The sequence below is a fragment of the Toxorhynchites rutilus genome, chromosome 2, assembly GCF_029784135.1.
Source record: "Toxorhynchites rutilus septentrionalis strain SRP chromosome 2, ASM2978413v1, whole genome shotgun sequence".
Lineage (NCBI taxonomy): Eukaryota > Metazoa > Arthropoda > Insecta > Diptera > Culicidae > Toxorhynchites > Toxorhynchites rutilus.
The window spans coordinates 62164470-62189706 of NC_073745.1; the positions used below are offsets into that span (position 1 = coordinate 62164470).

General features: G+C 38.9%; 1 protein-coding gene across 2 annotated transcripts in view; it reads left to right on the top strand.

Moving 5' to 3' along the window:
• Nucleotides 1-25237, top strand: part of LOC129767563 (protein unzipped) — a 296485-nt gene that overhangs the window by 11820 nt on the left and 259428 nt on the right. For both annotated transcript variants that reach the window (XM_055768596.1, XM_055768595.1), the window contains exon 2: nucleotides 2855-3442. The gene's annotated coding sequence lies outside the window, so the exon portion shown is untranslated. The remainder of the gene's footprint in view (nucleotides 1-2854; nucleotides 3443-25237) is intronic.

The following is a 25237-nucleotide window of genomic DNA, read 5'->3' on the forward strand; positions in this document are numbered from 1 at the left end:
AAATTACCTCTTGGTCTTTGATGATGAATAATTCAATAAACAACCATCGCACCGCAAATCGAAAGGCATTTTTCAAAACTCCAATCTGCACAAGAATAATTTGTTACTTTGACGAAAAAAAATAATTAAATTAAAAAATCGCTCTTTCGGAGCTAGGACAAGACGTGACAACTGGCTTCTTACTCTTCTTTCTGCATTTTCGTCGACCAAGTGCTAGATAACAGGAAAGCGAGATGTGAAGGTTGCCAAATGTTATAAAATTTCGGAAGATTATTTATTTTTGAAAAACATGTGTTCTTCATATCATGTATTTTCTGAGCTGCACATTTTTTTTGTTGTATTAATTGTTCAACCGAATGTCACATATTTCAAACAATAAGTACTTTCCTGTTATTTTGGTATGCAAAAAAATTAAATGTGAAAAATTAAATAGAAAACGTAAATTTGATAGTTGGAGTATGATATTTTATTTATCAAGAGATTATGGGCCTTACCGTTTACACTTCACGATGAAATCGAAATGAACGACACGCCATTAAATTTCGTTTCACGAGTTAAAGAAAATTATGAGTTTTCAGGTGAAATTGAACCTTTTCAAATAGAAATTATGAATAAAAATTAATTAAAAATTAATTTTCGTATCAAATTAGTGTTCAATGTGAACGAAAAACTTTGCTTTCTTCATTTGGTAAAATAATCTCGTACAAAAATTGTATCTGATGATAATTTTATATTATAAAGATAAGTTTTAGTGAGAATTTCGGAAAGTGTAGAGAAAATAGCTCAAGTTAGGGTAAGAAATACGTGCTTCAAGTAAATCAAAAACGCCAAGTAAAAATTTTCATTCAGATTTTAACAATTTAAAAGTGCCTTCGGGCTGAGTAGTTAGACTTGTTAAAAACCAATTTCGTATCCATATGTCGACACCGTATCGTTGTCATCGCGGATACAATTCATTTCGTTTTCACCGTGAAGTGTATACAGGAATAAGGCTTTATAATTGAACTTTGATATCGTTCAAACACTAACAGTACTGAAATATTGATAAAATAATACATTTCCAAAATATAACATAGCGTTTATTCAGGTTTTTATTTGTTGGTATGTATGCTGTATTCAGGTTCCAACATGATTTATGCTTTACGGTTGGAAAATAATTGAATGTTCATCTCTGCTAGGCCGCTGCTATTATGCTATGCTCTAGCAAGAGAATCACAAAAAGATGTAGGGTGGAAATTCCGATACAATGTTTCCCTCTTCAGGAACTGAACACCGGACGTAATAGAAACGAAAACTTACAAAGAATCCATAATAGAAATTTTCGCTAAAATGAAATGTGAATGCAACTATTATTCAATTTTGAATATATTTGGCAACACTGTGAAAATGTTGGAAATCCCATTTTTGTATATTTATCTTTGTCAATTATTTTCCTCATCAACCAATCAGAAGCCGAGTTGCAAGTGGTCCGAGTTTGACAGAAGTGGTGGTCCGGAATCGGCCCCCTATTGTCATGTCTCGTTTCAGATTCGGAGAACCGTGTAGGACTTTGTACTTCTGATACGATTTGTATTTAAATGCTCCTCTATCAATGTGAAACGTTCACAGATGTTTAGGGAATACACTAGGCTAAAAAATTGCCTGCAAGCATTAGAACTTACTGCGATATTTGCAGAATCACAGTGGATTTTGTAAAGTACTATAAAATCCTGTTTTTGGCACTTTTTTGAAATCGATGCAAAAAATTAAAAAAAAAATGTTTTCGTCAAAGTAACAAATAATTCTTGTGCAGAATTTGTTGGAGTTTTCAAAACTGCCTTTCGATTTGCAGTGCGATGGTTGTTTATTGAATTATTCATCATCAAAGACCAAGGGGTAATTTTTCATTCAAACCAAAATATCTCTGTGTGGGAAAGTCCTACAGAAACATTCTTGGAACCAAATTAAAGCTGGTTGATAAGGTTAATCGGATTTGCTATTGAGTTGGTTAGCAAAAAATTGTGTTAGTCCGGAATATTCTTGAAAAAACGAAGAAAAATCGATTTTTCATTTCTTCCTGATATTGTTGTCCACTATACCTACACACACCAAGATAAAAATATTCACGTGAAATATTCTAATATCTGAAGCTTCAAAATGATGCGCATCCCATCGATTTGCGTCGATTTTTCATGAAGTTACAGCATGTCAAAAATCACTCAAAATTTCCGACCTCGCACTCTGTTCCTCTTATTTTTTTTGTCGAGTGAAATTGCAATATGATGAGGGTAAGGGAAACAGGTATGTTCTACGCATAACATGCCCATCTTACTCCTACTGTCCATCTCATCCAAAGTTTCCCTACATTGTTCTGATTCGAGAACAAATGTCCGAGGCTTAAGGATTGAATCCTTTCTAAACAGAACAAGTAAACAAAAATCAGTTTCACTAAACGCGGAAAACCACGTGCTTTCACATGTAGCGATTTTCGCACCCCTCGTAGAGAACTCATCTTCTCGTGCGCACATTCCCCGTGACGACGAATCCAACGCACACCCACCAACACTATCGAAACTCACGCCGAAGGACGAAAACACAGAGAAAACCCCAAGATCCTTCCGCAGGCTCAAGTTGAGTCATAAAATAAACTTCAGCCATTCGCTCCACGCCGCGGAATGCCTCCTCCTCCTCCTCGTTCCTCTTCGCGGGTAACAGTTGTTGCAAAGTGGGTGGTGGTGATGTTGGGTGGTGTATGCGGAAGAACAAAAAATCCCGCGTGTACATCTCCTCTAATCACCATCAACCGATTTCACGGTTAACCGAAGAGAGTATCATGAAAATTAAATTAAATTTCGTTCTCTGTTTCGTTTCGCAGGGAATCTTATCTTGGCCGTCAAATTTGAACGACGACTGCTGCCGGATCGATGAGACTGCCTCTTCTAATCGTGTAGAAGCTCGGCTGTGAGAAGAAAAATTAAGAAAATTGTGATTGTTGGTGGTGAAATCCAGTGAGGGGCGGAGAACGAAGTGAGAAAAATAGGCATCGAAGCCCAGCGCAGAGGCTAAAACGGCTCAAGAGCAAACCGCGAAGTGAATCGAAAGTTATAACAGGAAAAGAGCAACTTAACGAATTAGTTATTTTTCTTCCATCTCGCGTACATATACGGCTCCGACGAATAGTGGTTGTATTTTATTGAAATAGAAGCCCTATAAAGTGGATGGAAAGGTGAACGGTGAAGCAACTGCAGTCGGCTGATCTGGATACTGTTTCTTGCCGTGGTTTCGGCCGATCCGAAGCACCGAGGAAGACGACGGAGCAGCAGCTGGTGGTGGAAAACCAGCGACCAAAGGGAACGGAGAAATAGAATAACATTTTGCCGAACCCCGGCCTTTTCGTTACCCTACCCCTTCGGGTCTATGCAGGGCGAATGAACTGAGCGGATTTAGGAATAATATAACAAATGTAAGTACCCAAAGCATAACCGTAGATATCCTGCACCAAAGAGGCGAGAGAAAATAAATTGATCCCGAGTTCTTTTTTTTTCTGCTCTGTTCATTGGACTAGATTAATCGCCATTGTGTGTTAGCTGAGTAGCGAGGGTTGGTTGGCAGTTTCCAATCACTCACTTACCCGTGGATCCATGGATACAACTCTTGATGTGGAAAGTGGATTTTTGCGGGGCGTGTATTGAAATGTGTTCGTGAGATGTTGAACACATTGGCTATTGTATATCAAAATAGATATCGGATGACATTTTCCTGTAAACATTTTCCTCTATTATCCTTGTTTGCCCATTTAACGAAAGCAAACACGAACGGCTTTTGCTCCATTCAAGTTCGATGCGACTCGACCTACTCACGCGTGCAGTACTTTTTTTTGTTCAGTTCTTCGAAACATTCACCACATACCGGTACGGTTGCCCTCAAACCAATGCGTACTCCACCATTCATCACAGCTCTGCAGCGAATCCACGCGCGTTTTGGGGCTTCTGATGTGTGGCGTTTCTCCACACATAAACCACCTTATGAACAGTAGTACTGTGATGTTCCACTATAGCGCTAACCCAGGCTTTTTTTCTTCCTACCTTACCCTGACATCGACGACTGGAAATTGGATCACGGGCCGGAACTGTGTTTGAGAAGTGTCTCGTTTGAACCGAGATCGCAATCGTCGAGAGTTCCGACCGTTTCATTCCGACCTGTTCAACATATTGGGGTTAAACCGTAAACTTTTGCCCATCACCTGAACAGTTATCGAGTTGAATTTGTAATGCGTTAGTTACTCTCGCAAAAAAGACATGCTTCTTAAATTTTGAATAACCATCAAAAAGGAAGTTCCATTTACTTTTAAGGTTGTTTTAGATTTAGAGCAATTCCACCCAGAATCAGCCTACCCCTGACCCGACCCTCACTTATTTTTTGAAACTTTGTACTGATGATGGAAACTACCTAAAATCACAATTTTCATTATGATATGACCAATTTGAATTACGACTGACTGAAAAAGGCGTATTCAAAATCGTTAAATTTTCTTCTAAAAATCGTGCCGTCATCCGGGAACAAATTGATCACTGGGGTAAAATTGATCAAACGTATTACTAAAAACAAATATAAATTTTCAGAGGTATTATGCAATTTAATTTCAAACTTTTTCAATTTGACATTTTCAATAATCATCTGAAGGTTCTTTCTTTCAACGACTCTCGAGGAATCACTAATTAAATTGCATAAAAAATAATATTTTTCTGGATAGCATTTTCGTTTTTATTTTTAACTGTGGTAAAGAAACATATTTTCAACGCATCAAAACAAAATTTTTACCACTATACATATTAATTCACTGTTTTGCTTTTGCTTTTGCTTTTGTGTGTAAATTCTCACGTTTAACATGATCTTGACATGTTTCTAAAAAGAGAAAAGTTAGCAGAGCATGTAAATTGCGATAATTTATACATGAAAATGTTATGAATTAAACATTAATAGTATTTGTTCAAAGAAAAACATAAAAAAGTTGTTGTTCGAAAAACTTTTTCCATGTAAATGTACCCATCGTCCGATGTATGAGAAACTTGTTGGAAATTTTAAGGGTTATTTATATCTATTTTTTCAGAATTTTGAAAGCGTATGTTTTCTAGAAAAATGAATTTTAATTTTCAAAATATTTTATTTTCAATTAAATTTTTTTCCAAAAAATTCTTTGATAATTTTTAATGAAAACCAAAATAATTTCCTACATTCCATTTTTTGACTAAAATTTTTGTAGGTCTGATAGTTTTTTTTTTATATTTCGAGTTTTTTCAACTTTTTTTCGAAAAATCTTAATTTAAAAACTATGAGATCTACAAAAAGTAGGTCAGAGATTGAAATGTAGGAAATTACTTAGGTTTTCATAAAAAATTATCAAAGAATTTTTTGGAAAAAAAATCATTGAAAAAAACATATTTTGAAAATTAAAATTCATTTTTCTCGGAAACATGCTTTTGAAATTCTGAATAAAAATAAATATGAATAACCCTCAAAATTTCCAACAAGTTTTCCATACATCGGACAATGGGTACATTTACATGCAAAAAGTTTTTCGAACAACAACTTTTTAATTCTTTTCTTTGAAAAAATACTATTAATGTTTAATTCATAAAATTTTTATGTATAAATTATCGCAATTTATATGCTCTGCTAACTTTCCTCTATTTAGAAACATGTCAAGAACATGTCAAACGTGAGAATATACACACAAACATGTTACGAGCAAAACATTTTTTTTCATACCAAAATACCAAAATGTACCAAAATGTACCATACCAAAATGATGTCTTCGACAAAAGTTTATAATTTAACAAGATTTAAAACTTTGTCGAATACACTATATTGCTATCTTGACTTTAAACAAAATTAGGATTAGTTGTATTTTTTTTAAAGAAAATATAAAAACGTGTTGTTAGAACAACTTTTTCCCTGTAAAAGTACCCATTTTCCGATATATAGACAACTTGTTGGAAATTGTAAGGGCTATTCATATATATAGTTTAAGGAATTTAAAAAAAATATATTTTTGAGAAAAATGAGTTTTAATTTTTAAAATAACTTTTTTGTCAGCAAAATTTTTTGGTATTTTTTTGTGAAAATTTAAACAATTTCCAACATTTCATCCATTGACAAGAATTTTGTAGGTATCATAATTTTTAAGTTATAGATTTTTGTAAAAAACTAAGAAAAAACGATTTTTTTTCCAAAAAATTATCTAATTTTTTTTTCGAATATTTCAAGTATGAAAAGTTGCTTAAATGACCCATGTCTTTACAACCACGACGTTTCAGTATTTTCTGAGATGGTGCTGCCAACTTCTAAGTCGAGTTGGCATGAAATTTGTCAGTTACCTGATGGTTCAAAAAACTAATTCTGCCCTTTCTTTCCCAAAAATGACTTTTTCAAAAAATTTATTATTTTTGAACTACTGGACGGATTCAGATGATCGACATATCAGATTGAAGCCTACTAGCTAGCCTTTTTTTTTAAAAAAAATAACACACTTGCCAATTAATTGGATCAAAGTCACATACATTCAGTCTAGTCGCATAGAAATATTGAACAAAAACTGAAACCATGTTAACTTTGAAAAATCATAACTTAAAAACGAAAAATCACACCTCTCTGGTATTCGGATATATTATGTATAAAAGCTTTCCTCAGCTTTCAGAAAAAAATATGGCGCCCTTGGTCCCGAAACGATGAGAACAATGAAAACAAAATCCATTTTTGTTCAGAGTGTAATATTTTTTCAAACAAGACTAGCTCATTGGCTTACATTTGATATGTCGATAATCTGAATCGGTCCAGTAGATCAAAAGTTATGACTTTGGTAGTGGAAAAATTGAGAAAAAATGATTTTTCTGACCATCGGTTAACTTTCAAAAATCATAACTCAAAAACGAGAAAAACGCCTCGCTGGTTTCGAGATATGTTATGTGAAAAATCCTCAGCTTTCCAGAAAAAATATAAAAAAATATAGCGCCTTTGGTTCCGAGACCATGAAAACAATAACAAACAAATATAATCAATAATAACGAAAACATAATTCAAATTTTCCGCAACTGTAGTATTTTTCCAAAAAAGACCAGCTAATTGGCTTTAATTTAAAATGTCGAAAATCTGAATCGGTCCTGTTATCAGTACGCGCATCTATCTGACTGGCAGCACTATTCCGTACAAACAAATGTACGGAGAAGCCATACCTCGAAAGGAATATAACACCCTGGTCAGCAGTGGACAATAGGTACAGATTATAGGAATGATGAAGAGGAGAAAGGAGAAGAAATTGAAGAAAGGGAAAATAGTTTTTGAAAGAACAAAGGTCACAGTTGAATTAAAAGTGGAATAGAAAGGAAGTCTGAGAGAATTTATTTATGCCTTAACTTTACACTTACATCTATTGGAATTTACACGAAACATAAATCTAATAGTTTATCTCAAACGGTAAAAATACGCTTAAATTAGCAAATTATTGTCTAATTAAAATCATTCAAACTATGCTTAAATTTACAACCGGCTTCAAAGTGACAATCTTAACGCTACCTAATCATATATATTAAAACACTTAACCTATAAGCTAGAATTTAACACGGTTCGTAAACGACGATCAATATTATTATATATACGTAGTTGGTACCCGAGAAAACATTCGTCAGTTTTACCTGATCAAGTGAATACAGTAAACGTGAGTTTATTACAAATTATGTTCATACAGAAGATAATTAACTATATTTTTATCATAGCAATTTTATAATTTCTTCATCCATATTTGTATCGGTGCGCCAACAAGTCCAGTGGTTCGAAAGTTATGAAGTTTTGAAAAAAGTCATATTTAGCAAAAATGCGAAAAAATTGATTTTTCGGGCCACCCTAAAATGGAAATGGTCACCATAACAAAAAAAAAAAAAAAAAAATACGGGTCTAATGATAATGCGATAAAGGACAAAACTACCACTTTTGACGAAAATCTGAGAACCACTATATCGGTTTGGCATGGAATGGCTGTATATTTGTACTACAATCAAAACAACTTTAACATGAAAACTCGACATTCTCTGGTTTTCGTGTATCGATGGTCATAAATTGACATAAATCCATATCAATAGAACCGTCCCCTCAGAAATATTAATCGGTCTTTTGCGTCTTTTTTTAATTTAGTTGAATACGATAAGTCATCATTCTTCAATGCATACTTAAACATAAGCCGATATTGTACTTGTCTGAAACATTGTCCGTGATGGGTCGTAATAGTTATATCGCCAGGTGATGCAGATTAAATATCTTATGACCGTGAAAGCTCCCTTGTGAAGTTTGTGTAGATTCTGTGATGAACTGATTCCGAAGGGTGCTGCTTATTCATAGGGAAGAAAAATGGGAATGGACTAGTTAATTTAATCGGGGTTCAACTGTACAAAAGAATCAAAAATTTTGAGATACAAACAAAAAATCTTTAATTAAGAAAATATTTTCGACGGATTTTTTAATAATTTATCGTGGTACACCATAGTACAATGCACGTTGAATATTTTCTCAAATTTTCATTTCCAAGTTCATTGAGAATGGCTTGAAAAAAAAGAAAAACTATGTTTTTACTATAACTCTTATGGTGAACCATATAGGGATTCAGAAAAATTACATAATTTTCTAATTTGTTACCCTATAGAATATTTTCCATAGCGCTGGTGATAAGGTTTGAGGGCACATTTTACAAACACATGAATGCAATACAATTCTAGATTTCGGAAAATTAAAAAAAATATTAAAGAACTAAAAAAAACAATAGAAATAAAAACGCACTGCTCTGGAGACGGACATGAGCGGTCGCCCTCGAATATTAACAATGTTCGAAGAAGCGTATCCAGAGTTCGTCGGGAGACTTGACCTAAACGCGATGAACGCGAGGCGTAGAGCGATTGTACGCAACAATATGCTCTCCCAAACGCAAGTAGATGAGATCAAGCAGCCGGTGCAGAGAGAACTAAGCTCCAGAACAAACAGAGCGGGCGATGTGTCGAGACGAAGTTCAGTACGGCTGAGCAATTCATTCGCGAATGGGGCACGCGAATCAGCACCAGTGGATGCCACGGTACAACAACCCCCTGAGCCAGAAGATCCACAGCCAGATCAATAACTGCTACACGATCTGGTCTTCCATTACGACGAGGCGATCTCACAGTTTCGCGACACAGACCCATTGTCGCGCCCCAGGATCCCGAAGTTGCAGCATTCTCGCAGACTGACAAGTGCAGTAAAGCTCATGAACGAGCACGTTCTTCCGCTGCACTTGGTTGATTCCGAGAACACGGAGGAGCTGCAACTGAAAGTTTACTGTGCTGCTGTGGCGACCGCCAAAAGTTTAGGATACCGTATAAGGCCAAGAGGCGGACTGCTCCAACATCTTCGTGAAAGGCGTGAGCCTGCATGGCGAAGGAGATTGGAGCAACGGATCCTAAACAAGCGTGCCACAATTGGAAGGCTGATGGCGTACAAAAAAGGCAGCAGATCGGCGAAATTATGTCGCCAAGTTGCTGTTGTCGTGCGGCCTACTAAACTTCGCCAGCTGGGAGCTCACCAGCTGACGGAAAAACTCGACACACTAGTACAGCAATTGAGCGTCCTAACAAAACGGCTGAAACGTTACTCTGACTCTGCAAAGCGGCAGGAACAAAATCGGATGTTTAGAGACGCCCGAGAAGCCCGACTACCGCGAAGATTTGCCAGATATTAGCGATTTGACGAATTTCTGGGCTGGTATTTGGGAGACCCCAGTAGAACATTGCGACGGGCAAATGTGGTCAAGACGGGAGGAGGAGAGCTGTGGTGAAATTGGAGAGATGCCAGATATCATCGTAGAAGAAAACGATGTCCGCGAAGCCTCGCGGTACCTGAGAAACTGGGCAGCACCGGGCCCCGATGGTGTTCAGAACTTCTGGCACAAGAAGCTGACCGTCGCACATCAAAAGATAGCTGAGTGCTTGAACAAGGTGCTACGTGATCCACACAACCTCCCTGAATTCGCCACCCGTGGCGTCACATTCCTCCTCCCGAAAGACAGCAATACATTGAACCCATCAAAGTACAGACCGATAACGTGCCTATCGAGTCTGTACAAGATATTAAGCAGCATCATAACCGCCAAAGTTTCTGCCCACTGCGAACAACACCACATCATCGCAGAAGAGCAGAAGGGATGCAGAAAAAATACGCATGGCTGCAAAGACCAGGCCATCATCGACGCAGCCATAGTCTGCCAGGCGGTTTATAACCAGCGGAACCTAAGTATGGCAGGAAGGCTTATGACTCCATACCTCACTCGTTTCTCGTTCGGGTATTGGAGCTCTACAAAATTGATCCCGTCGTCGTTAGGTTCCTGCAGCATGCGATGAGGCAGTGGAGCACGTCTCTGCACCTTAGTGATGGGGAAAATGTGTTGCAGTCTAGAACGCTGCAGATAAAGAGGGGGATATTCCAAGGCGACTCTTTCGGCCCGCTTTGGTTTTGTCTGGCACTGAACCCCCTCAGTAGGACGCTCAATAGGAACGGTCATGGCTATAAGATAAGGTATGGGGATGGCGCCAACGAAGAAGTGACCCATACCTTCTACATGGACGATCTCAAGGTCTACGCTGATTCTCGTCAGCGTCTAGGTGTCTAGGCTATCCGGGTTGTCGAAGAAATAAGCAGGGGCATCTGCATAAAGTTCGGCCTCGACAAGTGCCGCTGTGTCCACCTGCTGAAAGGACAACTTACCGAATCCGGAGGCTTCGAGGTCTATGACGGCGAGAATTTATGAAAATATCACACATCTAGAAATGGCGAAGGAAAACATTTAAATACGAACAAGAGTAGTACTGAATCTCTGAATAACCAAAACATTTTTTTCAATATTTCAATATTTTTTAAGTATTACAATTTTTGATGAAATGATTTTTTGATAATATTTCTCGATACACCATAGTAAGATGGACTTTCACCATTTTTTCAAATTTTCATCTCGAAGCTAATTAGAATGGCATGCAAAAAATTGAAAAAAACGTTTTTCACCAGAGATACTAAAAAAATAGTCTAAGTTATAATAGGCAAATTTATCATAGATCTGCTCATCTGGTTTGGGGACACTTTTTACTTCCTTACTCAGCCAGGCCCTCTGCAGCGAGGAGATAAAAACTGCGTCGTTGTAAAAGCTTTCTGGAAGGTTTTCTGTCCATTTGGAGACCAACTCTGTATGACCTGTAGTTTATTAAAATCGAGGTGCGCTTTCCCTTACGAGCCCTTCAGTAAATGTTCCGATAGAAAATTCAGCTCGTACCAATTGCAGCAATATGGATTCACCAAACAGAGCGGTGCGACGATTATCAACCAGACACAACAATCAAAACGGTTATTTGTTTTCTGGGGCGGGATTAGAAACCCGCCCCAGGAAAATCCATTCTCACGCTTTACCACGAAAAGATGATACCAACCGTATTTGGTTCATCTCAATTAAACAACTTTTCTGGATGGCTGGCTGTAATCGGCACATAGTTTGCTGCCAACCCTGTTGTGCAGCTTCTTTTTTTTTTGCAAACTGCAATCGCGAGAAGAAACCGACCGAAAAGGTAAAGCTAAGAGACCGAGCAAAATATTCGCGCGCGCTACGTGCACCAATTACTGTCAGTTTTTTTTTATTTATCATCAAGCTATGTGGATGGAGCGATGTTTCCATCGTTTCCCGAAGTCCTTCCTGTGGAACACAGGAACTTGGTTCGCGTCAATTGGAATAAAAATTACGACCGCAGCTAGTTTATCACTAAACTGTTCGGGTTAGGTTGGTTGGCATGGAGAGAGAGGGGTAGAAAGCTCGGTAAAATACAAGTTGCAATGAATTAATGTGGTAATGAATTTAGATAAAAAAGGAAGATGCGAACTCGAGACCACTGCTGTTGCTGCTGCTGATGGGATTAGAGACAAACGTCGACAGCAGAGGTAAGCGAAGCGGAAATCGTCGCATCAATGGTTAATTAAATAGTTTCCATTGTAATTGTACCTTCGGACAGCATTTAATTTATTAGGATTCACAACAACCACTTCTTGTTGCAGCTGATGTTGTTTCTGCTGTAGCTGCTTGATGATGGTCGTTTTCCATTCGAACCTTAGATGCCCGGCAGACTTCACCGATAGTTCCGAGCGAGCAGGCAGGAACATGGAAAGACATGCAACAAAAAAGATCATGACCTGGCACGTCGAACAGTCGAAAGCTGGCGGACATTTACGGTTATGTCTTAGCTGGCGCCGCCAGCGCCAGCTTGCTAGCTTCATGCAACACAATGGTCCACCGCGAGGCACACTGATAACGTGCCACTCGCGTTTGAAGATTTTTTTTCATACGTTTCATGGAACTCATCTCGAAGGGGTCAAACTTTGAACGCAAACAAACGGATGTTTGTGACGCAAAGAGAAAACATGGTCAGCGCATTTGCTCACGTCCTGTGGGATCTACTTTTGGTTTCATTGCTATTAACCAGTTGAACCACTAGAAGTAGAGTGTTATGGATGTAGGTCATCGGAAGACTTCAATATACTTATACAATAGATAAACTACTGAACATTACCAAACGACAGATATAGAAACATGACCTCTGTGGCTTCAGAAAAGCAAAAGTTGAGGGGCTCTCTAGATAAAACTGACCATCAAATGAGATCATCAAATAGCAAATATAACATTTACTGTTGAGATTTCCACCTTGAATTATAGTTAACCACTATAATGAACACACAATCGTAAATTGGTTTTCAACTGATTATACTAATAGTTTACAATTATTTAATCTGGCCGCACTGCCAATACGATATAGAACTATGCAAATGTTCAAGTATAGAAACAATGACCCAACTCATGTGCCACAGTTGATTTCTACTTCTACACACTTGTGTTCTCACAAGGAATGGTTGAAAATGGAATTGTTTACAAACACATCGTGATGGCCTCACAATATTTATTAGATATAGTGTTTCTTCGAAAGTGAGATGTGTTTTTCAACACTTCCCCCCAATTCGCAGATTCAAACGTTCCAGTAAAAATCTAAGCTGATTCTTCGGCAGTCCTTTGGTGAATGCATCTGCCGGCTGTTCTCCTGTAGGAATGTATTTCAGCTGTAGCTTCCCGGTTCGGATCGTCTCGCGGAGAAACATGTACTTTACGTCCAAGTGCTTCATTCGTTGATTACTTCTTGGTTCCTCAGCGCATTTAATTTTTTTTTTTATAAATTCGTTTATTTTTACAGGCTCAGTTACATAAGTTTAAAGGAGCCGAAATCTTAAATATATTTTTAAAACTATATATATGAACAATTTTCTTAAATCTATGGTTAGTAATGTGGGAAACCGATTACTCGTGGTGGACTCGAGATTAAAAGGGTGACATTTTCTCAGGAAAAGGATGGGGTATAAGGAAATTATTACAATGTTGAAAATCACACACTCAATTCTTAAATCTATTCGTACATCAGTTGTGAATTTACATTTCATTCTTCTGTTTATAGCAAGCGGACCAATTACTCACAAAGGAAGAAATGGAGGGTATAAGGATGTAAGGATAATCACACACGAACATCGATAGATTTAAGGAAAACATATATTTGGGACATGTAATCAAGGTCTAACCGAGCCAACACATCTCTCACCGGCACATTGGGCTGCCTTCCTCTAGCCCGAAGGGAGTTCTCTAAATTCGATCTGGCAACAAGATACACCTCACACGACCAAACAACGTGTTCGATGTCGTGGTAACCTCGGCCACAAACGCAGATATTGCTGCCGGCCAGATTGAAACGAAAGAGTAGCGCGTCTAACGAACAGTGATTGGACATGAGTCGGGAGAAGGTGCGAATAAAGTCCCGACTCAAGTCCAGACTTTTGAACCATGGTTTGAGGCTAACCTTAGGGATAATCGAGTGAAGCCACCGGCCCAATTCATCTTCGCTCCATTTGCGTTGCCAGTTAGCGATGGTATTTTTACGGACTAAAGAGTAAAATTCATTGAAGGCGATTTGACGCTGATAAATATCGCCTTCAATCGCACCTACCTTTGCTAATGAGTCAGCCCTCTCATTACCCGGAATTGAGCAATGAGAAGGGACCCACACAAAGGTAATGACATAACAGCGTCTGGATAAAGCACTCAAAATTTTTCGTATTCTCTCAAGGAAGTACGGCGAGTGCTTTTCCGGCCTCACTGAACGGATAGCTTCGACAGAGCTAAGACTATCCGTTACAATGTAATAGTGTTCAACAGGTCGTGAGGCGACGCTGTCCAGCGCACACTCAAACGGAGTTTACCACAATCCCATTTGTTGGTGATCGGTTTGTAAGATATGTGGCACAGTACAGTGCCTCTCCCCACTTCTTCTTCGACAGTTGACTTCCATGGAGCATTGCTCGTACTTTATCCATTAAAGTTCTGTTCATGCGTTCGCTCACGCCATTCTGTTGCGGTGTATATGGCACAGTATAATTTAATTGAATTCCCTTCAATTTGCAAAAATCCTTCATACCCTGACTAATGTATTCTCCGCCATTATCAGATCTTAATCGCGACAACTTCTGACCGAAGTGTGCTACTGCCATAGCTTCATATTCCTCTAATTTACTCAATACTTCGCTCTTGTTGTGCAACAAGTAAACTACCGTGAAATGAGTATAATCATCTATGAAGCTTACGAAATACTTAAAACCATCAAAGGTCGTATTCTCCATTCTCCCGCACACGTCTGTGTGAACTAATTCTAGTGGTCTAGCTGACCTGGGAGGACCCACTGTTTTGAAGTGTATGCTGCTCTGTTTCCCTGCCATACAACTTGCACAAACAGTTTCCACCGATTCCCTCTATGGACTAATGTTGATTCCCTCAACCATTCCGTTGTTTAGTAACTTCTTTATACTCGAAAAACTCAGGTGCCCCAGTCGTTCATGCCACCTGGCTAGACTTACCTGTTTTTCATTTCCGATCATTGCAGCTGAATGGACTTTACTATCCAAATCAAATTCAAAGCAATATAAATCATCTACTATGCTACCTTCTGAAATAGTATCACCATAACAGTCAATCGTGACTTTATGTTTGAGAAAAGTAACCCTTTTTCCCAATAGAACTTGCCTTTCTAACCGAAAAGAGATTTCTTTCAAGATTAGGTACAAAAACAACATTATAAAGTTCCAACTTTTTGATTTTATTCAAACCAACTTTTGACAAGAGGGTAACCTTTCCTCTTTTTGTACCTTTAATTACCTGACCGGTTTTGGCCGTACTGATCTCGACCGGTTCCTCCAAGTCGATGGCATCCTCCAACAGACGGTCGTCATTGACGAGATGGTCTGTAGCTCCTGAGTCGACCACGAACCGTAGGCATCTCTCCTGCTTCGGTAACCTTTTACCGACGGTAGAGCTCTTCGCCGACATTGCCTTTGCTGCCAAGGCGTAACGGTGCTTCTCACGGCCATTGCTTCGCTGGTCCTTGCTTCGCTTATCGTTCTTCTTTGGACATCGGCTTTTGTAATGTCCAAATTCGTTGCATCCGAAGCACTGAATTTCCTTCTTCTGCTCTGCTTTCAACGCAATGTTGTTTTCTCCGCTGGACGCCGGAAAACCCGTATCCGCATCCATAAACATCCTTTTGATATCCAGAATGGATTTTCTGCAAAGCTCTTCATTTGTTAGAACAGTCAGCGCTCCCTTGAAGTGCCTGAAACGATCCGGCATGGCAATGATGACAGCTGGTTTCTTCAAATTAGCCATTTTACAATGAAACACTTTGCACTTCCGGTTAACCACTGGGCCCATAACCTGTTGAGATTTCCACCTTGAATTATAGTTAACCACTATAATTAATACACAATTTACTCTTGTGTATTAATTATAGTGGTTAACTATAATTCAAGGTGGAAATCTCAACATTTACTACAAATGTCAATCGTAAAGTTACGCTTATAGTCAATCGACTGCCACTTTGGCTGTCGTTCCCAATTGTAGCTATCGATTTTGGGAGCAAGCGTTCACTAATGAAATTAGGCTTTCCTGGTAAACGCCTCCGTGTAAACGACACTTCGTAATCCTACTATCGAGTCGCAAAAGCGACAGCAACAGCAGCAGCATCATAAGCACATATAATCCGGTTGAAAAGTGGAGAGCAGAAGCACAGAGCCTTTATCCGTCTCTAACCGACTTTCAGTCGAACTAATTCCGAAAGTAGTTTGTTTTTGTTTCACAAATACTTGTTCTTAGCGTTTGCTGCTCCAGTGGTTATTCAACCCGTTGGGTGTTGGGCGTTTTGCGGCAGCTTGAATAAACATTGAAGCCTAAATTGTGGTGCGGTGAAAGTTACATAATATTCGCAATCAAATTCATATTTTGAAAGAATCAATATCGTCCATATTTTTGAAGTGAAAACGCTTTTATTCGCATCTTTCAGGCACTGGCATTTCTTTCAAAACCAAGTCACATTTCAACAGCTTATGCATGAAATATCCATTGGAATATATTAATTGATTTTATTGAAAGAAGATTTGCTGTAACTAAAACTGATTTGCAGCACGTTCTGAAAGATCAGTAACGGCAGATGAGTTGAAATAACGATTGCTTTGAACTACTAAGCCTGCTTCAAAATACATAGAATAAAATAAGTAAAATGAACAAAATTACACTTCCAACGCTCCCAAAACATCATTCTCGAAGAAATAATCCACAAATTGTACTATACATATGTACTATACTCCACAATTGTACGCAGAAAAGCAACAGAAAATCCGAACCGAATCGGTTGTGTAGTGGTGGCAACCGTAGCGGAACAAATTTTCACTCTCAGTTTTCAACCGAAGAACACAGCTCTCACCACAGTAAAATATTCTCTTCACATCCGGCTTAAGACATGCTACACGTTGATGTCCAGCAACAATGTTCGGATTTGTGAAAATTGGATGATCGATAGGAAAAAGTGTCCAAAAAGGCCCAAAAACACTCCTAAACTCGAACAAGCTTAAATTTATTTTTAGCTCAAACACATGATGCATGATGCAGTGCACCCGTGGCCGAGTGGTTAGCGTCTCACATTATCATGCCGGGTGTTCGGGCTCGATTCCCGTTCTGGCCGGGGGAAATTTCCTTCGACTTGCACTGTGGTCACGCGTATTCAAGAGCTTGCCCCTCGGAATACATTCAAGCCGTGTCATTTGACTTACGAAATCTCAACTAAGTATCAATAAATGACGATAGTTAATGCATACGTTGAGACGGCAAAAGTTCCACAGGGAACGTGAGGGCATTTAAGAAGGCATGATGTTGGCTGATTGCTGTCTAGAGTGAAATTATAAAACTTAAGGGTGAGAGAGAGAGTTGGATTATAGAGACTTCAAACTTTTTCAGTACATGGCCGCTAACCTTGAAAAAGACTAAATTGACCAACTAAACCTAAAAACTGTTAGCTTTGAGAAAGGTTAATTTGGGCGCCGACTGGCTGTTAGCTGAATGGCTGCCGAATCGTAATTGGTGCTAAAAATTGAAACAATAAAGCGGACAATTTATGGCTCTCACTAGATGCAACACGGCATGTGCGGAATCAAATCAGGGGCTGTCCACATACCACGTGGACAGAAAAAGTACGATTTCAGACACCCCCCCCTCCCCCTCCGGGGACAAGCATGGACATTTTCTATACCTCTCCCTCTGTTGTCCGCGTGGACATTCCTCCATTTCTTGGAAAAAATAATCGTAAAATAGTTGAATTGTGCCTAAATTTAAGTTTATGTTCGTTTCTATTCTCTATTCTATTTTTGTACATTATAAACATGTGAACATAATTAATAGAGACGATTTCTTCTCAATTCTTTGAACAGCTTTGGGGATCAACAACTCGTGAAACTATTTGTATTGCTGTTTGTTTTATTCCAAATTTCATTTACCATGTGATCACGTTATAAAACATAATATTTACGTTATAGCAAAACATCACATGTGAATCTAATCTCGAACATTTTCTATCATAAACCGACGCAAGCTGGCTGAACTATGAGTTTTCAAGAGAATCAGACAATGAAATCAAGTGATTCGTAATTGGAATACAGTGATTGAAAATCATAACATGTATAAAGATATAAACATGTTGTGTTGTGCTATGTAGTTTTGGCGAGCTCAACTCCAAAATTGCCGATCAAATTATTAGATGTAAGTCAGTGCCTAATAACTGATGCCGTTCACTTAGCTGATCCGCAAATTCATCATCCTATTAAAACCAGTTTACTCTTGCAAAATCCACCTCGCCTGGGCTTCAATAATAAGTCCACGCGATTCATCTACCAATGATTTTTCTTCGTTCAACGTAATAAATATTGGGTAATATTGAATTGTTTGGAATAATCATGCCGATTTCAAGAAAAAATCGAAAGGAAAATACTAAGGCATACATTTTCTTTTTTTTTTTCTATGTGCACCGTTTTGTTTCTCAATCTTTCGTCATTCTTCATGCAACAATTCATCATCGCAGAACTTCTTGGTTTTCTCGTCAAAAAACTGTGTCCAATGAGTCGAAATTCTTTTTTTTATCCCATTTGTTTATTTATTTAGGCTCATTAGCATTTTATCGTGTACATGTCACATGTTTTTGTCGAATCTGAAAATAGCGCACTACACAGTTGCCATATTAGGTGTAAGGGTATTCAGTTTATACCTTTGCATATCGTACATTACACAATAGCCTTTAAGGCGTAAGAGTATTTTTTCTGTTCTTCCATTGTCCAGCTAGACCAACGAACAACGGAGACAGTTGATATTATCATTGTTGTGTTATTAATAGAACAACAGCCCGATGTTTCTTGCAGAGCAGAGCAGTTGTAAGGATGAATCGATCTTATTTCGACCATGGATCGATCTCCATCGCTGATAATTGTTGCGTGGACGTAGTTATTCTGTTACAACACAAAGATGGTCAATTGAGGACTCTGAGTTTTGAACTCACGACTGATTGCTTACTAAGCGAACGCGCAACCATGTGGCTACGAAGTCAAAATTTTTGACCTTCAATATTTTTTATTGGGGGTCTAAACAAGTGATAAAATGCAATATCTGATGCAATGTCTGATGATATCCGGTAGACTATCATACCTAGTGAAACTTTAAAAATTTTCGGTGGGCTTTCAAAGAAACATGAGGTTTGGCATTATTCTGGAAGAGGGCGCCTTGGCCAATTCTGAACGCTTGTTCTAGATTGACGATTTTGATTCGTTTAGTTACGAAGTGCTTGTTGAAATTTATCGATTGGTTGTTTGGTAGAAGCTTATAATGCAGAATTTTTCTCCTATCTCACTAGACATAATGACTCTCTGCAGGTGAAGATCGACTTTGGAGATATCTAATGATGGTTCATTTCGCTCACCTCAAAGAATTTTTTTCGCTCGACATTGTTGTAAAGGATAATATGTTTCTCTGCCTGACACTATTTGCTTCAAACTGAGAGTTTTCATTGCATCTATGAAGCGAGTTGTTGATGGAGATATGATCCATTTAATGTTTTCGGTCAAAAGGTGTGGAACTTAGTTTATGCTAGTAAATTTTGTAAACCTCACTTTTTATGTGTTTTTTTTCCAATTAATACAACTTTTGTGACCTAATCAGTTATCTAAGCTCTTTAGTATTTTTTTTAAATATACCCAAACTCATTCGCATTTTTTGCATATGCTAACAAAATTGGACATGCCGTGGACAAACGTGGACATTTTCGTAATCCCTACCCCCCCCTAAAGTTGTCCACGTGGTATGTGGACAGCCCCTCAGCAGAGAGAAACAGTAAACATGTTTCATCCCTCGACTCCATAACGTCCTTCAAAAATGCATATTTCATTGCACAGCATGCTTACACTGAGCGGCGCGAGCAATCGGCACAGCAACAATACTTTCAAATTGTTTCTCAGCTCGAATATATGGTGTTGACTGATCGCTGTCTAGAGTGAAACTAAAAATCGAAATCACTGAGCAAATCAATTTAAACCTCTTGCTCTATGCAACGTGGAGTTGGAGAAAAAACACACACCATATAAGCCAACGCCCAAATTGCATGCAAGAATGATGCCGTTACCGATGAGTAAATCCGAATAATCTATCTATTTTATTCGTTACATTGTTTACTTGTTGTACTATTTCCATCACATATGTCTTAGACAAAAAAAAATGCTGAAAATATTTCGTATTGATTTGTGTATTCGGAATCAAAATCCATCAATTGATTGAAGAGAATTAACATCTTAAATTTATAGGGGAAGGTCTCCCGAAATTGCAACAACCACTCATTACTTAAAATTCTCGTTTTTGGCGACTTCGGCATTGAAATGAATACTATAACTTTTAGACTATGTTTTATACTGGTCGGTGTGGTTCATGAATACTAAAAATAGAAAAAAACAAATCGGAACTCCCTTTTTTCGACACCTTCAAAAATGGTGGTTACCCAATTATATAGGCAGTGGGTGAAAATAACTGACAAATGGAAAACGAATACAATCTTGTTTTTCCTCCGGTTTGCTGATAATGGCTCTCCGATATGGGTATTGGGAGGAAGGGCTATTACAGTGGAAGTCGAATGTCGAATTCCAATGCCATTTTGGAAATGATGACGGGGGCTTCCGGTTCATTTAAACCGGCACTAATAGACCGTAAATGAAGTAAGGGGAGTTGAGTTAGGGATAGAAACTGTCAACGCTCAACGCTCAACGCTAAACGCCAAACGCTAAACGCTATACGCTAAACGCCCACCACTCAACGATCAACGATCATCTCGCAGACAAACGACCACACAGAGAGCGAACACAAAGGGTCTATTTATGACCACCCTGACTTTCTTCAATTATCGGCATGCCGTGTACTACAGGTAACGGGTAAATTCAAATTATAAAGCTTGTTTCGATGTTTTTTATGTTCATCATCATCTTCAAGGTTTTTTTATTCCCCATGCGAGAGGGACATTCACAGCTTATCAATTGAAAGTTTCATACGTTGAGATAATTCACCAAAAAAGATTGTCCCGGACTGTGTCCCAAAAAAGTATAGCACGGTATTGATTTTGAAATGGAAGCTCCTCGTTTCTTAATTTCGAAGTTCAAATCCAAACCCAAGACTCACTTGTGCGAATCTGAAGCTTCTCTTTTCTCTGTATGTGGTGGATGAAAGGCAGCGCGAGTGTCACTCCAGATTTTATACTTGGGCGACTAGACATTATGGGCGCTGGATGTGACCCGGCGGCTGATTTTAGCCAAGACACACCTGAAATTCGGTCTTCTTCTGCCAGCGTGCGGTCAACATCATTTTGCAGGGTCAATCGGGTGTTGTGTTGTCCAATTCAATTCCAAGCTGGAACTCAATGAAATAATACAGATCTTTGGTTTTCATGCCGTCTGGTGGAGTGCGCTTGTGTATTCTAACATCACACGCATACATTGTCTCTGGTTTTTAGTCGTTGGAATAATGGTTATGGTTAAGGGCTTTAATGTTTTATTTATAAGAAAAAGATGAAATAAGGGTGGTGATGGCATAGTCACATAAAGGGTGTGTCACATCAAATTGCATCACGGAAAAAACGCTGTAGAAATTCGCCCAGTAGACCGATCCTTTTGAAAATTTTAGACAGTAAAATAAAAACTATTAAACAACTTTTGGCATTTTCTTTTTATTCATATTTCGAGCCCAAGCTCGTATGCTCGCACCTTCCTCTTTACCCCGTCCATAAGGTTCTGTACAACGTCAGGTTGTAGTTTTTTTCGAACAGAAATCCATTTTCTCTTGAAGTCCGCCTCCGATTTGACAACTTTTGGGTTCTTCCGGAGGGCCTGCTTCATAATCGCCCAATATTTCTCTATTGGGCGAAGCTCCGGCGCGTTGGGCGGGTTCATTTCCTTTGGCACGAAGGTGACCCCGTTGGCTTCGTACCACTCCAACACGTCCTTTGAATAGTGGCACGAAGCGAGATCCGGCCAGAAGATGGTCGGGCCCTCGTGCTGCTTCAATAGTGGTAGTAAGCGCTTCTGTAGGCACTCCTTAAGGTAAACCTGCCCGTTTACCGTGCCGGTCATCACGAAGGGGGCGCTCCGCTTTCCGCAAGAGCAGATCGCTTGCCACACCATGTACTTTTTGGCAAACTTGGATAGTTTCTGCTTGCGAATCTCCTCCGGAACGCTGAATTTGTCCTTTGCGGAGAAGAACAACAGGCCCGGCAGCTGACGAAAGTCCGCTTTGACGTAGGTTTCGTCGTCCATTACCAGGCAATGCGGCTTCGTCAGCATTTCGGTGTACAGCTTCCGGGCTCGCGTTTTCCCCACCATGTTTTGCCTTTCGTCGCGGTTAGGAGCCTTCTGAACCTTGTATATACGCAGGCCCTCCCGCTGCTTGGTCCGCTGGACGAATGAACTTGACAAATTCAGCTTATTGGCGACATCCCGGACCGAACTTCTCGGATCACGTCTAAACTGCTTAACTTCGCGCTTGTGATCTTTTTCACTGACGGAGCATCCATTTTTGCCGTTCTTCACCTTCCGGTCGATGGTAAGGTTCTCGAAGTAGTACTCTGCTGACCGTGGATTGGACGATTCCCAGCATCTTACCGATGTCCCGTTGTGACAACTCCGGATTCTCGAAATGAGTGCACAGGATTAATTCACGACGCTCTTTTTCGTTCGACGACATTTTTCCAAATTTACGAAAAATTGACAGTGAAGCATGGCCAACGTGATCTATACACTCTTATCTGATTATAAGCGAAAGCTGAAGATATAATTCCTAAAAATTAAATTTCTACCGCGTTTTTTCCGTGATGCAATTTGATGTGACACACCCTTTAATCACCTGTAGACGCGTATAAAGGGTGTGTCACATCAAATTGCATCACGGAAAAATGCTGTAGAAATTTAATTTTTAGGAATTATATCTTCAGCTTTCGCTTTAAAATCAGATAATAGTGTATAGATCACGTTGGCCATGCTTCACTGTCAATTTTTCGTAAATTTGGAAAAATGTCGTCGAACGAAAAAGAGCGTCGTGAATTAATCCTGTACACTCATTTCGAGAATCCGGAGTTGTCACATCGGGACATCGGTAAGATGCTGGGAATCGTCCAATCCACGGTCAGCAGAGTACTAAAACGATACTTCGAGAACCTAACCATCGACCGGAAGGTGAAGAACGGCAAAAATGGATGCTCCGTCAGTGAAAAAGATCACAAGCGCGTAGTTAAGCAGTTTAGACGTGATCCGAGAAGTTCGGTCCGGGATGTCGCCAACGGGGTCACCTTCGTGCCAAAGGAAATGAACCCGCCCAACGCGCCGAGCTTCGCCCAATAGAGAAATATTGGGCGATTATGAAGCAGGCCCTCCGGAAGAACCCAAAAGTTGTCAAATCGGAGGCGGACTTCAAGAGAAAATGGATTTCTGTTCAAAAAAAACTACATCCTGACGTTGTACAGAACCTTATGGACGGAGTAAAGAGGAAGGTACGAGCATACGGGCTTGGGCTCGAAGTATGAAAAATGGAAAATGCCAAAAGTTGTTTAATAGTTTTTATTTTACTGTCTAAAATTTTCAAAAGGATCGGTCTACTGGGCGAATTTCTACAGCGTTTTTTCCGTGATGCAATTTGATGTGACACACCCTTTATGTCAACTAGAAAAAGTTCATCACGAAAGTTGTAAAAGCTATAACACCAAGAAGATGAATGAAGCTTGCAATGAATGCTCATTTTTCTAATGCTTGTCTCATTATTCTCGCGAGGAAAAGAATGAATGATAAATTAACCATTTTCAGCATCTTCAGCTTATTGAAACCAAGGCTCCTTCCATGCCACCAAAACTATCTACACCCATACCTCGCTATATGGCCGCTCTTTATACGGCATTTCGCTACAACGGCTGTCTTCAATTCAATTAAGACACGTCTCCGATTTACGGCCTATAATGTTTTCCTATAACGGCAAAAAAAACCTTTATTTTCGATGTCGATATATCTAGGTAGGTTTTTATTAGAGTGCCAATGAAAATGGCCATCTCGAATTTTCAAACGGAACATTCTTAAAAATGTCGATTCCCACTACTTTACGCAAAATATCATTTCACTTGGACTTCATTTACTTGTGTCGCACATCCGTCAAAGTTTAAGTTTTTTGTAAATCGAAAAAAAAACTTTCTTTGAAAACTGATTGATCTTTATACGGCTTTTCGCTTTACGACCGAGTTTCGTGGAACGTATCTAGGCCGTCAAACGACGTATGGGTATACTAGAAAATAATTCCAAATGCGTTTTGAATAATATTCTAAGTGATAATCCAGTTGATTGGATGAAATAACTTTTAATTTTAATAACTTTAACGGCGTTGGACATAACTCTCTACATTTTATTTTATGTGTACATTATTATTTTTAAGCAATGGCTTCCCAAAACCGCCATTCGAATTCCAATTTTCCAACCGATTCGCATCCATTTCAAACCAACTCTCGTAAGTAAGCTAACCTATCCTGTGTTTACTCGGTGTTAGACTTGATTAAACTTGTTGGCTGCTCGCTGACTGTAGCGAGACTTGAATAAAAATCGAAAAAGAAAATTATTTTATGCTCACGCTCTGAGCAAGGACGAAACATAGATTATTAATTCCCTTATGCTTTGCTTCTGCACGTCAGTGTTAGCCCTGCAGTGAGCTTACTTCTTGCATATTCTGAGTAGGGTTGACACGTATTTGATCTGTATTTGTACAGAATCAAAAAAAAAATTCTAAAAGTTTGAAAATTTTTGAAATAAAAAATCTGTGGTACAGATTCTATGGAATTTACACATTTTACATTTTTGATGCTCAAAACATAAACTAAAATATGGCGAACGGTTTTGTGAGAGATATTTAACTTTAACCCTCTGAAACTCAACCCTCCTGTACTCGCGCGCAAAATCATAACTCGTATCCTCGATCGTTGTCACAAACTGTAGGCGTCTCTATTGATATTACTAAAGGGTGTGTCACATCAAATTGCATCATGGAAAAAACGCTGTAGAAATTCGCCCAGTAGACCGATCCTTTTGAAAATTTTAGACAATAAAATAAAAACAATAAAACAACTTTTGGCATTTTCTTTTTATTCATACTTCGAGCCCAAGCCCGTATGCTCGCACCTTCCTCTTTACCCCGTCCATAAGGTTTGGACAACGTCAGGTTGTAGTTTTTTTTGAACAGAAATCC